At 59.8% G+C, this 15,000-nt stretch overlaps 1 non-coding gene across 1 annotated transcript; it reads right to left on the reverse strand.

Moving 5' to 3' along the window:
* Positions 1 to 3,194: 3,194 nt before the first annotated feature.
* On the reverse strand, positions 3,195 to 3,313 carry LOC131862496 (5S ribosomal RNA). Its single transcript, XR_009361510.1, has one exon. It is a non-coding gene; the product is annotated as a 5S ribosomal RNA (ribosomal RNA).
* Between the last annotated feature and the right edge of the window lie 11,687 nt (positions 3,314 to 15,000).

Here is a 15,000-nt window from a genome sequence, read left to right on the forward strand (position 1 = left end):
ATTAGTGAAGGCAGCGCATCAAAGGTGCGCACCTCGCTGCCCACCACGGTGCGCAACGCCGGTGGGCACCCGGGAGTGCTTCGAAGTGTGCTCCAAGGTGCTGCGTGCACGTTGTCGGAGCCCGGTTTGCCCCGGGTGCGCACCTCGCGTGCACCTTCGTCGGGGTGGGCACCTTGGCTGGGTTTGCCCCGGCTGCGCTCCGAAGCGGGGTTATTGGAGCGCCGCCTCTTTTTTTGTCGGAGCGTTTGGTGGGGTTTCTCGCATTGGCTCTTCCGAGGCCCGGTTGCCACCCTGGCGCGCACGAAGTCGGAAGTAGGGTTAATTGCCCGGGTGCGCACCTTTGCCAGGGTGGGCACCTTACCTGGGCTGCGCACCAGGGCGGGCTCAAGATGGCACGCGCGTTCCGTTTTTTTCACTATCTTTCAAAACGGAAATTTTAAAATCTCCTTTTTTTTTTGCCTTTTCTGGAAATTAGTGAAGGCAGCGCATCAAAGGTGCGCACCTCGCTGCCCACCTTGGTGTGCTCTGAGGTGCGCACCCGGGAGCGCTACGAAGTGTGCTCCAAGGTGCGGCGTGCACGTTGTCGGAGCCCGGTTTGCCCCGGGTGCGCACCTCGCCTGCACCTTGGCCGGGGTGGGCACCTTGGCTGGGTTTGCCCAGGGTGCGCTCCGAAGCGGGGTTACTGGAGCGCCCCCTCTTTTTTTGTCAGAGCGTTTGGTGGGGTTTCTCGCATTGGCTCTTCCCAGGCCCGGTTGTTGGGTGCGCTCCCACCCTGGCGCGCGCGAAGTTGGAAGTTGGGTTAATTGCCCGGGCGCGCACCTTCGCCAGGGTGGGCACCTTGGTGCGCACACCTTGGCTGGGCTGCGCACCAGGGCGGGCTCAAGATGGCACCAGCATTCCCTTTTTCTCACTATCTTTCAAAACGGAAATTTTAAAATCTCATTTTTTTTTTGCCTTTTATGGAAATTAGTGAAGGCATCGCATCAAAGGTGCGCACCTCGCTGCCCACCTTGGTGTGCTCCGAGGTGCCCACCACGGTGCGCAACGCCGGTGCGAACCCGGGAGCGCCCCGATGTGTGCTCCAAGGTGCGGCGTGCACGAAGTCGGACCCCGGTTTGCCCCGGGTGCGCACCTCGCGTGCACCTTGGTGCGCACACCTTGGCTGGGTTGCGCGGCCTGGTGGGCACCATGGTGCGCACCAAGGAGCGCTCCGAAGTGTGCTCCAAGGTGCGGCGTGCACGAAGTCGGAGCCCGGTTTGCCCCGGGTACGCACCTCGCGTGCACCTTCGCCGGGGTGGGCACCTCGGCTGGGTTGCGCGCCCTGGTGCGCACCAAGGAGCGCTCCGAAGTGTGCTCCAAGGTGCGGCGTGCACGAAGTCGGAGCCCGGTTTGCCCCGGGTGCGCACCTTCGCCGCGGTGCGCACCATGGCGTGCACGAAGTCGGAGCCCGGTTTGCCCCGGGTGCGCACCTCGCGTGCACCTTCGGCGGGGTTGCGCGCCCTGGTGGGCACCATGGTGCGCACCAAGGAGCGCTCCGAAGTGTGCTCCAAGGTGCGGCGTGCACGAAGTCGGAGCCCGGTTTGCCCCGGGTGCGCACCTCGCGTGCACCTTCGGCGGGGTTGCGCGCCCTGGTGGGCACCATGGTGCGCACCAAGGAGCGCTCCGAAGTGTGCTCCAAGGTGCGGCGTGCACGAAGTCGGAGCCCGGTTTGCCCCGGGTGCGCACCTCGCGTGCACCTTCGCCGCGGTGGGCACCATGGCGTGCACGAAGTCGGAGCCCGGTTTGCCCCGGGTGCGCACCTCGCGTGCACCTTCGCCGGGGTGGGCACCTCGGCTGGGTTGCGCGCCCTGGTGCGCACCAAGGAGCGCTCCGAAGTGTGCTCCAAGGTGCGGCGTGCACGAAGTCGGAGCCCGGTTTGCCCCGGGTGCGCACCTCGCGTGCACCTTCGCCAGGGTGGGCACCTCGGTGCGCACACCTTCTCAATGTTTTCTTGCCTTTTCTGGAAATTGGTGAAGGCAGCGCATCAAAGGTGCGCACCTCGGTGTGCTCCGAGGTGCGAACCCGAGAGCGCTCCGAGGTGCCCACGAAGTCGAAAGTCGGGTTAATTGCATTGTTTTCCCCGGGTGCGCTCCGAGGTGCGCAACATCGGCGCGCACCAAGGAGGGCTCCGAAGTGTGCTCCAAGGTGCGCACGATGGCGTGCACCTCTGGTGCGCACGATTCGGAGCTCGGTTTGACCGGGGTGCGCACACCTTGGCTGGGTTGCGCACCTTTTGTGCGCTCCAAGGTGCGCACGAAGTCGGAGCTCGGTTTGCCCCGGGTGCGCACCTTCGCCAGGGTGCGCACCTTGATGCGCACGCCTTGGCTGGGCTGCGCACCTTGGTGGGCGCCATGGTGCGCACCTTTCGTGCGCTCCAAGGTGCGCACGAAGTCGGAGCTCGGTTTGCCCCGGGTGCGCACCTTGGTGGGCGCCATGGTGCACTCCGAGGTGCCCAAGATTGGTGCGCACCAAGGAGCGCTCCGAAGTGCGCTCCAAGGTGCGCGCGAAGTCGAAAGTTGGGTTAATTGTCCGGTTTGCCTCGGGTGCGCACCTTGCGTGCACCTTCGCCAGGGTGGGCGCCTTGGTGCGCACACCTTGGCTGGGCTGCGCACACCTTGGCACCCGCGTTTCCTTCATTTTAAATTTTTTTTTTTTACAATCTCTCAAGTGGGAAATTCTATAATCTCAACTTTTTTTGCCTTTTCAGGAAACTTTTGAATGGAGCGCATCATTGGTGCGCTCCGAAGTGTGCTCCAAAGCTCTCTCCAGCTGCGTGCACCTGCCCCGGCCGCGCACCCGGCCCCGCCCAGCTTCGCTCACCTGTCCCGGGCGTCTGGTGCGGAACCTTAGAGTAAGAAACATCACCGTGCACCTTGGCCAACGTGCGCGACTCGACCGAGCGCGCACTGGCCGAGGTGCACACCGATTTCACCTGGGTGCGCGCGCAGCACCTCGGGCGCACCGGGGTGCGCGCACAACGCCCGGGTTGCACCGTGGCCTGTGTGCTCGGGGTGCCTCGGGTGCGCGCTCGGTGTCGCCCCCGCGCGCGCGGTAGTGCGGGCAGCGCACCCCGGCCCGGCCCGGCCCCGACGAGAACGCAAACGGGCAAAAGGTTTATTCAAATAGCATTGCGACGCCCGGCGAAAAACTAAAAAAGGGTGCAACACCGGGACTTCCCGGGAGGTCACCCATCCCAGTACTACTCCGGCCCAAGCGCGCTTAACTGCGGAGTTCTGATGGGATCCGGTGCACTAATGCTGGTATGATCGCACCCGTTATGAGCTTGTCGCAGTGTGTACTTAGCAAACCGCGACCCACGTGCGAATCCACCCCGGCCACCCACCCCCGTCGAGGTGCACACCCTCCCTCGCGAAGTGCGCCCCGTTCGCCAAGTGTGAGCCCTGCCCGGGTGCGCGCACCTTGCTAGGGCGTCGGGTGTGCACCCGGCCCGGCCTACGTGCGTGCACCTGGAGGGGGCGTCGTGTGCGTGCAGTGTCCCGTCTGCAACGCGGTGCCCACACACCACCTCGGGCGCAACGACCTGCGCTCACATGTGGGCCGAGTGCACCTTGGTGCATGTTCGGGGCGCCTCGGGTGCACGCTCGATCTTGCCCCGGTGCACCAAGGCGCTCGGTTTGCCCCGGGTGCGCACTTGGTGCAAGGTGGGCACCCAAAATAGGGATCAAGCACCAAAACACAAGTTTCGGGATGCAAAATGGGACCCAAGGACCACAAATGCGTTCCAAGACCCATGATGGGTCCACGAGAACAAAAATGTGTTCCGAGACTTAATAAACAAATATTGGGTTTTAGGAGAAGAAACATGCTCTGATGCCCAAAACGAGAATCGACCCCGAAAAGGCCACAGGCCAAAAGTGGGATGCGAGACAAAAAAAAATGGGACCCGAGGACCAAAATTGGGTTCCCAGGTCGAAGACAGGGCAACCGGACAAGAAACGACCTCTAAGGCTCGAAATGAGTCCCGACGACTAAAACTTGACAAGAAGCACCCATCAGGCACCCAACTCGACACCCATGGGATGCCGACCCACCCGGGCTTCCACCTAGCACACCTTGGCACCCACCCACCCTCGCACCCAACCTCGCACCCAACTTAGCACCTTTGAACCCACATTGGCACTCACCCTGACCCTGGCACCTTGGAACCCACATTGGCACTCACCTTGACCCTGGCACCCACCTTTGCACTCACCTTGGGACCCACCCTGGCTCCCACCTCGGCACCCACCCAGACACCCACCTTGGTTCCTTGGCACCCACCTTGGATCCTTGGCACCCACCCCGACACCCACCTTGGCACGCAACTTGGCTACTTGCCACCCACCTTGGCTCCTTGACGCCCACCCCGACAACCACCCCGTGACCTACCCTGGCTAGGGTTGGTGCACACCCACCCTGGTGCCCACCTTGGCACCCACCCTATGACCCACCTTGGCACGCACCTTAGTACCCACCCCGTTACCCACCCTAGGACCCACCCCGTGACCCACCTTGGCCAGGGTGGGTGCACCCACCCTGGTGCCCACCTTGGCACCCACCCATCCTAGCACCCAGCCTGTGACCGGGCTTGGAACCCAACCTTGCACCCGCACCCGTCTTGGCCAGTGTGGGTGCGCACCCATCCTGGCACCCACGTTGTGACACACCCTTTAACCCACGCACCCTAGCACCCACGTTGGCACCCACCTTGGAACCCAACCTAGCAACTTGGCACCCACCCCGTGACCCACCTTGGCATCCACCATAGCAGTCGCCGACTTGGCACCCACCTCGGCACCCACCTTGACACTTGTGGACCCACCTTGCCACTCACCCTAGCATCGACCCATCCTAGCACCCACCCTGGCACCTTTGCACCCTAGCACTCACCCATCCTAGCACCTAACCTGTGACCCACCTTGACACTCACCCTCGCACCCACCTTGGAACCCAACCTAGCACCCACCCACCCTGACACCAACCCTAGCACCTACCCACCCTTGCACCCACCCTGTGACCCATCTTGGCACCCACCCATCCTACCACTCAACCTATCACCCACCTTCTCACCCACCTTGGCATCCACCTTAGCACCCACCCACACTGGCACCTTGGCACCCACCTCGGGCAAGGTGGGTGCACACCCACCCTGGCACCCAATTTAGAACCCACCGAGCATGTTACCCACCTTGGCACCCACATTGCAGCCCACCCTAGTACCCACCCTATGACCCACATTGGCATCCACACCCTAGCACCCAGGCACCTCGACACCCGCCTTGACACCCACCCTAGCACTGAACCTGTGACCCACCTTGGAACTCACCCTAGAACCCACCCACCCTGTGAACCACCTTGGCATCCACCTTAGCACCCACCCACCTTGGCACCCACTCTAGCACTCACCCATCCTAACACCCAACTTGTTACCCACCTTGGCACCCGCCCTCGCGTCCACCTTGAAACCCACCCTAGCACCCACCCACGCAGGAGCCCACCTTGGCACCCAACCTAACACCCACGCATCCTGGCACCCAACTTGTGACCCACCTTGGAACCCACCCTAGTACCCACCTTTGAACCCACTATATCACCAACCCACCTTGGCACCCACCCTATGACCCTCTTTGGAATCCACCCTAGCACGCACCCACCCTGGCACCCACCATGGAGCGCACCCTAGCACCCACCCACCTCGGCACGCACCTCAACACCCACCTTGGTGTGCGCACTGCGCCAACCTCTCAAAGACCCTATGTGGTGCGCTCCAAAGTGTACACCTTTGGTGCGCTCCAAGGTGCGCACCTTTGGTGCACACCGAGGTGCACACCAAAGTGTGCACCGAGGTGAGCACCAAAGTGCACTCCAGGGTGCACACCAAGGCGTGCACCTTTGGTGCGGTCAATGCAAACGAATTCGGAAGTTGGGGTCGATGTCCTAATCGCTGCTGCAGACTACACGTATGAGAATCGGACAAATAGCTTTATATAGGGGAGGTGTTGCGTTTGATGGGTCGACTCCCCTGGTTGTGTGCACTGCACCAACTTCAAAGACCCTGTCTTGTTTAAGAAGTCAAAAGTTGGGGTGGATGTCCTAATCATTGCTGCAGTCTACGCATGTATGAGAATCAGACAAATAGCTTATATAGGGGAGGTGTTGCATTCGGTGGGTTGACTCCCCTGGTTGTGCGCACTGCGCCAACCTCAAAGACCCCGCATAGCAGAAGAAGTCGGAAGTCGGATTTTGGTGAGCACCAAGGCGTGCACCTTTGGTGCGGTCAACGCAGACGAATTCAGAAGTTGGGGTGGATGTCCTAATCGTTGTTGCAGGCTACACATGTATGAGAATCAGACAAATAGCTTATATAGGGGAGGTGTTGGGTTTGATGGGTCAACTCCCTTGGTTGTGCGCATTACGCCAACCTCAAAGACCTTGTTTTCGTTAAGAAGTCAAAAGTTGGGGTCAATGTCCTAATGGCTCCTGCAGGCTACACATGTATGAGAATCGGACAAATAGCTTATATAGGGGAGGTGTTGGGTTTGATGGGTCGACTCCCCTGGTTGTGCGCATTACGTCAACCTCAAAGACCTTGTTTTCGTTAAGAAGTCAAAAGTTGGGGTCGATGTCCTAATTGCTCCTGTAGACTACACATGTATGAGAATCAGACAAATAGCTTATATAGGGGAGGTGTTGGGTTTGATGGGTTGACTCCCCTAGTTGTTCGCATTACACCAACCTCAAAGACCTTGTTTTCGTTTAGAAGCCGAAAGTTGGGGTCGATGTCCTAATTGCTCCTGCAGGCTACGCATGTATGAGAATCAGACAAATAGCTTATATAGGGGAGGTGTTGGGTTTGATGGGTCGACTCCCCTGGTTGTGCGCATTGCGCCAACCTCAAAGACCCTGCATTGCGGATGAAGTCGAAAGTCAGAGTTTGGTGTGCTACAAGGTGTGGTCGAAGGTGCTCACCTAGGTGTGCACCTTTGGAGCACAGGAAAAGTGCCCTCCAAAAGTGCGCACCTTTGGAGTGCACAAAAGTGCCCTCCAAAAGTGCGCACCTTTGGAGCGCAGAAAAGTGCCCTCCAAAAAGTGCCCTCCAAAAGTGCGCACCTTTGGAGCGCAGAAAAGTGCCCTCCAAAAAGTGCCCTCCAAAAGTGCGCACCTTTGGAGCGCAGAAAAGTGCCCTCCAAAAAGTGCCCTCCAAAAGTGCGCACCTTTGGAGCGCAGAAAAGTGCCCTCCAAAAAGTGCCCTCCAAAAGTGCGCACCTTTGGAGCGCAGAAAAGTGCCCTCCAAAAAGTGCCCTCCAAAAGTGCGCACCTTTGGAGCGCAGAAAAGTGCCCTCCAAAAAGTGCCCTCCAAAAGTGCGCACCTTTGGAGCGCAGAAAAGTGCCCTCCAAAAAGTGCCCTCCAAAAGTGCGCACCTTTGGAGCGCAGAAAAGTGCCCTCCAAAAGTGCGCACCTTTGGAGCGCAGAAAAGTGCCCTCCAAAAGTGCGCACCTTTGGAGCGCACAAAAGTGCCCTCCAAAAGTGCGCACTTTTGGTGCGCACCAAGGCGCTGGTTCGGTCGTTGCAGGCGAGTTCGGAAGTTGGGGTCGATGTCCTGAGCGGAGGTGCAAACTACACAGGTGTCGGAATCGGACAAATAGCTTATATAGGGGAGGTGTATGCTTCGATGGGTCGACTCCCCAGGTTGAGCGCACCGCGCCAACCTCAAAGACCCTACGGTATGGATGAAGTCGGAAGTTGGGTCCGATGACCGATTCGATTAGTAGGTATGCTCATGAGGTCGGAATTTGGGTCCGATGACCTGCCATGTGCAGGAAGGCGAATGTTGACACTGTGCGTTGCAAGGTGCACACCAAGGCGCTGGTGCGGTCTTTTTAGTCGAGTTCGGAAGTTGGGGTCGATGTCCTGATCGGAGGTGCAAGCTACACAGGTGTGGGAATCGGACAAATAGCTTATATAGGGGAGGTGTATGCTTCGTTGGGTCGACTCCCCGGGTTGAGCGCACCGCGCCAACCTCAAAGACCCTACGGTATGGATGAAGTCGGAAGTTGGGTCCGATGACCGATTCGATATGTAGGCATACTCGCGAGGTCGGAATTTGGGTCCGATGACCTGCCACGTGCAGGAAGGCGAATGTTGGCACTGTGCGTTGCAAGGTGCGCACCAAGGCGCTGGTTCGGTCGTTGGAGGCGAGTTCGGAAGTTGGGGTCGATGTCTTGATCGGAGGTGCAAACTACACAGGTGTGGGAATCGGACAAATAGCTTATATAGGGGAGGTGTATGCTTCGTTGGGTCGACTCCCCGGGTTGAGCGCACCGCGCCAACCTCAAAGACCCTACGGTATGGATGAAGTCGGAAGTTGGGTCCGATGACCGATTCGATATGTAGGCATACTCGCGAGGTCGGAATTTGGGTCCGATGACCTGCCATGTGCAGGAAGGCGAATGTTGGGACTGTGCGTCGCAAGGTGCGCACCAAGGCGCTGGTGCCGTCGTTGCAGTCGAGTTCGGAAGTTGGGGTCGATGTCCTGGTCAGAGGTGCAAACTACACAGGTGTGGGAATCGGACAAATAGCTTATATAGGGGAGGTGTATGCTTCGATGGGTCGACTCCCTGGGTTGAGCGCACCGCGCCAACCTCAAAGACCCTACAGTATGGATGAAGTCGGAAGTTGGGTCCGATGACCGATTCGATACGTAGGCATATTGGCGAGGTCTGAATTTGTGTCCGATGACCTGCCATGCGCAGGAAGGCGGAATTTGGGTCCGATGACCGAGTTGATGGCGTGCCATGCGCAGAAAGGCGGAATTTGGGTCCGATGACCGAGTTGATGTTGATGGCCCGCCATGCACAGGAAGGCGGAATTTGGGTCCGATGACCGATTTGAAGGCGTGCCATACGCAAAAAGGCGGAGTTTGGGTCCGATGACCGAGTTGATATTGATGGCCCGCCATGCGCAGGAAGGCGGAATTTGGGTCCGATGACCTGACATACGCATGGAGTCCGACTCGGGGGCCGATGTTCGATTCGATGACTTGCATTGTGGGTAAAGTCGGAAGTTGTGGTCTTTGACCCGATTCGATGACCAGACTTCGGCTGCTTGAGAATCGGACAAATAACTTATATAGGGGAGGTAGTGTTCTCGAGCATCCTCCCCCCGTGCCCGTTTATGTCGATTGATGCTGGTGCTCGACTGGTTGGAGCGCTCGGATGCAAAAATCTTGCACCAGGATTTATCGATTGTGATGGACACGGCAAGTCTCCTGATTGCTATGCAGGAGCTCATCGTGAATCTCTATGCGGCCTTGGTATGGACTCGACCTGCGGAATGGTTCGGCAATGGTAGTCGCTCCAACACGTCCTTGCAATGGCCACAGAGGTGATTCGACTAGAGCTCCAGTCTAGCTTTTGGGTTGCTTGGCGGACTGGTATAGCCGCGATCGAGTTCCGGCCATGAACGTTTTAGATAGCTCTTGGGCTTTCTGGGACGGAAGTCGGAAGTTTGGGCTGTTGTCCGATTTGATGACCATTCTTCGGATGTGTGAGAATCGGACAAATAACTTATATAGGGGACTGTGTTGTCTCACGCAGCCCCCTCCGTGCCCCTCTATCTCGACCGATGTTGGTGCTTGAAAGGGTTGGGATCGCTCGGATTTATAAACGTGCACCACCATTTGTCGAGTGTGAGGGACGCGGCAGGTCTCCTAAATGCTATGCGGGCGCTCTCTGAGAATCTCTATCCGGCCTCGACACAGACTAGTCTTGCTGAATGGTTTGGCACTGGTAGTCGATCCAACACGTCGTTGTTGTGGCCGCCTAGGCGATTCGATTCGAGCCCCCGTCTAGCTTTTGGGTTGCTTGGCGGATTTTGCCCTATCCGCAAGTGAGCTCGGTCCCTAAACGTTCGAGAAACCCGATTGCTATGCGCCGACTCTCTTTCTTGCGAGCCTCCATCTAGCTTTTGGGTCTCTACGGAACGGAAGTCGGAATCTGGGACCGTTGTTTGATTCGACGAGGCAGACTACGGTTGTGCGAGAATCGGACAAATAACTTATATAGGGGAGGTGTTGACTGGAGCATTCTCCCCCGTGCCCCTCTAACTCGACCAATGCTGGCGCTCGAACGGTGGTAGCGCTCGGATTTTCATTGAGCGCCAGCATTGGTCGATTTAGAGGGGCATGCGAGATTCCCGAATGCTATGCGAGGGCTCTAACGGAAATGTCTATTGGTTTCGGTATGGATGCAATTGCGAGTGGTTCGGCAAAGGTAGTCGTTCCGATGCGTCCATGTCGTGGCCAAATCGATAATTCGATTTGAGCCCTCGTATAGCATTTGGGTCTCTCGATGTGATTCCGCATTCCAGTCCCTTTGGGCACTGCTTGAGCCGCATCCCAGGGGGTTCCCTTCCCAATAATCTGCCTCGCAACCCGATTGCTATGCGGTGAGGCTCCTCGGCCGCCTCGGAACTATCTGTGTATCAGACGCATCGCGGGATAAGGGGTTGGCAACGGTAGTCGCCCCAAGCGTGTCCGATGCTTGGACCATTCCGAGGCGGCCCTGAAGCCTCTTCCGTCTAGCCGTTGGGTCCTTCTCGCCGCATCCCTCGCCTCGCACCCCGATTGCTATGCGGTGAGGCTCCTCGGCCGCCTCGGAACTATCTGTGTATCGGACGCGTCGCGGGATAAGGGGTTGTCACTGGTAGTCGCCCCAAGCGCGTCCGATGCTTGGACCATTCCGAGGCGGCCCTGAAGCCTCTTCCGTCTAGCCGTTGGGTCCTTCTCGCCGCATCCCTCGCCTCGCACCCCGATTGCTATGCGGTGAGGCTCCTCGGCCGCCTCGGAACTATCTGTGTATCGGACGCGTCGCGGGATAAGGGGTTGTCATTGGTAGTCGCCCCAAGCGCGTCCGATGCTTGGACCATTCCGAGGCGGCCCTGAAGCCTCTTCCGTCTAGCCGTTGGGTCCTTCTCGCCGCATCCCTCGCCTCGCACCCCGATTGCTATGCGGTGAGGCTCCTCGGCCGCCTCGGAACTATCTGTGTATCGGACGCGTCGCGGGATAAGGGGTTGTCACTGGTAGTCGCCCCAAGCGCGTCCGATGCTTGGACCATTCCGAGGCGGCCCTGAAGCCTCTTCCGTCTAGCCGTTGGGTCCTTCTCGCCGCATCCCTCGCCTCGCACCCCGATTGCTATGCGGTGAGGCTCCTCGGCCGCCTCGGAACTATCTGTGTATCGGACGCGTCGCGGGATAAGGGGTTGTCACTGGTAGTCGCCCCAAGCGCGTTCGATGCTTGGACCATTCCGAGGCGGCCCTGAAGCCTCTTCCGTCTAGCCGTTGGGTCCTTCTCGCCGCATCCCTCGCCTCGCACCCCGATTGCTATGCGGTGAGGCTCCTCGGCCGCCTTGGAACTATATGTGTATCGGACGCGTCGCGGGATAAGGGGTTGTCACTGGTAGTCGCCCCAAGCGCGTCCGATGCTTGGACCATTCCGAGGCGGACCCGAAGCCTCTTCCGTCTAGCCGTTGGGTCCTTCTCGCCGCATCCTTCGCCTCGCACCCCGATTGCTATGCGGTGAGGCTCCTCGGCCGCCTCGGAACTATCTGTGTATCGGACGCGTCGCGGGATAAGGGGTTGTCACTGGTAGTCGCCCCAAGCGCGTCCGATGCTTGGACCATTCCGAGGCGGACCCGAAGCCTCTTCCGTCTAGCCGTTGGGTCCTTCTCGCCGCATCCCTCGCCTCGCACCCCGATTGCTATGCGGTGAGGCTCCTCGGCCGCCTTGGAACTATCTGTGTATCGGACGCGTCGCGGGATAAGGGGTTGTCACTGGTAGTCGCCCCAAGCGCGTCCGATGCTTGGACCATTCCGAGGCGGACCCGAAGCCTCTTCCGTCTAGCCGTTGGGTCCTTCTCGCCGCATCCCTCGCCTCGCACCCCGATTGCTATGCGGTGAGGCTCCTCGGCCGCCTTGGAACTATCTGTGTATCGGACGCGTCGCGGGATAAGGGGTTGTCACTGGTAGTCGCCCCAAGCGCGTCCGATGCTTGGACCATTCCGAGGCGGACCCGAAGCCTCTTCCGTCTAGCCGTTGGGTCCTTCTCGCCGCATCCCTCGCCTCGCACCCCGATTGCTATGCGGTGAGGCTCCTCGGCCGCCTTGGAACTATCTGTGTATCGGACGCGTCGCGGGATAAGGGGTTGTCACTGGTAGTCGCCCCAAGCGCGTCCGATGCTTGGACCATTCCGAGGCGGCCCCGAAGCCTCTTCCGTGTAGCCGTTGGGTCCTTCTCGCCGCATCCCTCGCCTCGCACCCCGATTGCTATGCGGTGAGGCTCCTCGGCCGCCTTGGAACTATCTGTGTATCGGACGCGTCGCGGGATAAGGGGTTGTCACTGGTAGTCGCCCCAAGCGCGTCCGATGCTTGGACCATTCCGAGGCGGCCCCGAAGCCTCTTCCGTGTAGCCGTTGGGTCCTTCTCGCCGCATCCCTCGCCTCGCACCCCGATTGCTATGCGGTGAGGCTCCTCGGCTGCCTTGGAACTATCTGTGTATCGGACGCGTCGCGGGATAAGGGGTTGTCACTGGTAGTCGCCCCAAGCGCGTCCGATGCTTGGACCATTCCGAGGCGGACCTGAAGCCTCTTCCCTCTAGCCGTTGGGGCTTTCTCGCCGCATCCCTCGCCTCGCACCCTGATTGCTATGCTGTGAGGCTCCTCGGCCGCCTTGGAACTATCTGTGTATCGGACGCATCGCGGGATAAGGGGTTGGCAGTGGTAGTCGCCCCAAGCGCATCTGATGCTTGGACCATTCCGAGGCGGCCCTGCAGCCTCTTCCGTCTAGCCGTTGGGGCCATCTCGCCGCATCCCCCACCTCGCACCACGATTGCTATGCGGTGAGGCTCCTTGGCCGCCTCGGAACTATCTGTGTATCGGACGCATCGCGGGATAAGGGGTTGTCACTGGTAGTCGCCCCAAGCGCGTCCGATGCTTGGACTATTCCGAGGCGGCCCTGCAGCCTCTTCCGTCTAGCCGTTGGGGCCATCTCGCTGCATCCCCCACCTCCTCGGCCGCCTCGGAACTATCTGTGTATCGGACGCATCGCGGGATAAGGGGTTGGCAGTGGTAGTCGCCCCAAGCGCGTCCGATGCTTGGACTATTCCGAGGCAGCCCTGCAGCCTCTTCCGTCTAGCCTTTGGGGCCATCTCGCCGCATCCCTCGCCTCGCACCCCGATTGCTATGCGGTGAGGCTCCTCGGCCGCCTGGGAACTATCTTCGTATCGGACGCATCGCGGGATAAGGGGTTGTCACTGGTAGTCGCCCCAAGCGCGTCCGATGCTTGGACTATTCCGAGGCGGCCCTGTGGCCTCTTCCGTCTAGCCGTTGGGGCCATCTCGCCGCATCCCCCACCTCGCACCCCGATTGCTATGCGGTGAGGCTCTTCGGCCGCCTTGGAACTATCTTCGTATCGGACGCATCGCGGGATAAGGGGTTGTCACTGGTAGTGGCCCCAAGCGCGTCCGATGCTTGGACTATTCCGAGGCGGCCCTGCAGCCTCTTCCGTCTAGCCGTTGGGGCCATCTCGCCGCATCCCCCACCTCGCACCCCGATTGCTATGCGGTGAGGCTCCTCGGCCGCCTTGGAACTATCTTCGTATCGGACGCATCGCGGGATAAGGGGTTGTCACTGGTAGTCGCCCCAAGCGCGTCCGATGCTTGGACTATTCCGACGCGGCCCTGTGGCCTCTTCCGTCTAGCCGTTGGGGCCATCTCGCCGCATCCCCCACCTCGCACCCCGATTGCTATGCGGTGAGGCTCCTCGGCCGCCTTGGAACCATCTTCGTATCGGACGCATCGCGGGATAGGGGGCTGTCACTGGTAGTCGCCCCAAGCGTGTCCGATGCTTGGACCATTCCTAGGCGGCCCTGAAGCCTCTTCCGTCTAGCCGTTGGGGCCTTCCCGCCCCATCCCTCGCCTCGCACCCCCGATTGCTATGCGGTGAGGCTCCTCGGCCGCCTTGGAACCATCTGTGTATCGGACGCATCGCGGGATAAGGGGTTGGCACTGGCAGTCGTCCCAAGCGCGTCCGATGCTTGGACCATTCCGAGGTGGCCCTGAAGCCTCTTCCGTCTAGCCGTTGGGGCCTTCCCGCCCCATCCCTCGCCTCGCACCCCGATTGATATGCGGTGAGGCTCCTCGGCCGCCTTGGAACTATCTGTGTATCGGACGCATCGCGGGATAAGGGGTTGGCACTGGTAGTCGTCCCAATCGCATCCGATGCTTGGACCATTCCGAGGCGGCCCTGCAGCCTCTTCCGTTTAGCCGTCGGGGCCTTCCCGCCGCATCCCTCGCCTCGCATCCCGATTCCTATGCGGTGAGTCTTCTCGGCCGCCGCGGAACTATACCTGTTATTGCTACTGCATCCTTCGGCTGGTAACCTCCTCTGTCGCCTTGGAACGTTCTCTTTGTCGGACGCGTCGCGGGATAAGGGGTTGGCACTGGTAGTCGCCCCAAGCGCGCCCGATGCATAGACCGCTCCGAGTCGACCTTGCTTTCAGCCTCTCACATGCATAGACCTCTCTGAGTCGACCCTGCAGCCTCTCACGTTTAGCCTTTGGAATCTCGCCTCACAACATGATTGCTATCCTTGATGCATCCCTTGCCTCGAGCCCTGATTGCTTTCTTGGCTGCATCCCTCCTCTCCTCACAGCCCGGTTGTCATCACTGCTTCATCCGTCGCTTCATGCATTCTGGCTGCTGGGCCCTTCCCACCGCACACCTCGATTGCTATCTCTTCTGCATCACACACCCCGATTGCTATCTCTGCTACATCCCTCGGCTCTCACTTCTGCATCCTTCGCCTCACACCTCGATTGCTATCAATGCTGCATCCGTAACCTCACACCCCGATTGCTATGCGGGGAGGCTCCTTGGCCGCCTTGGAAATTTCTGTGTGTCGGACGCACC

This window comes from Cryptomeria japonica, unplaced genomic scaffold (assembly GCF_030272615.1).
Source record: "Cryptomeria japonica unplaced genomic scaffold, Sugi_1.0 HiC_scaffold_43, whole genome shotgun sequence".
Taxonomy (NCBI): domain Eukaryota; kingdom Viridiplantae; phylum Streptophyta; class Pinopsida; order Cupressales; family Cupressaceae; genus Cryptomeria; species Cryptomeria japonica.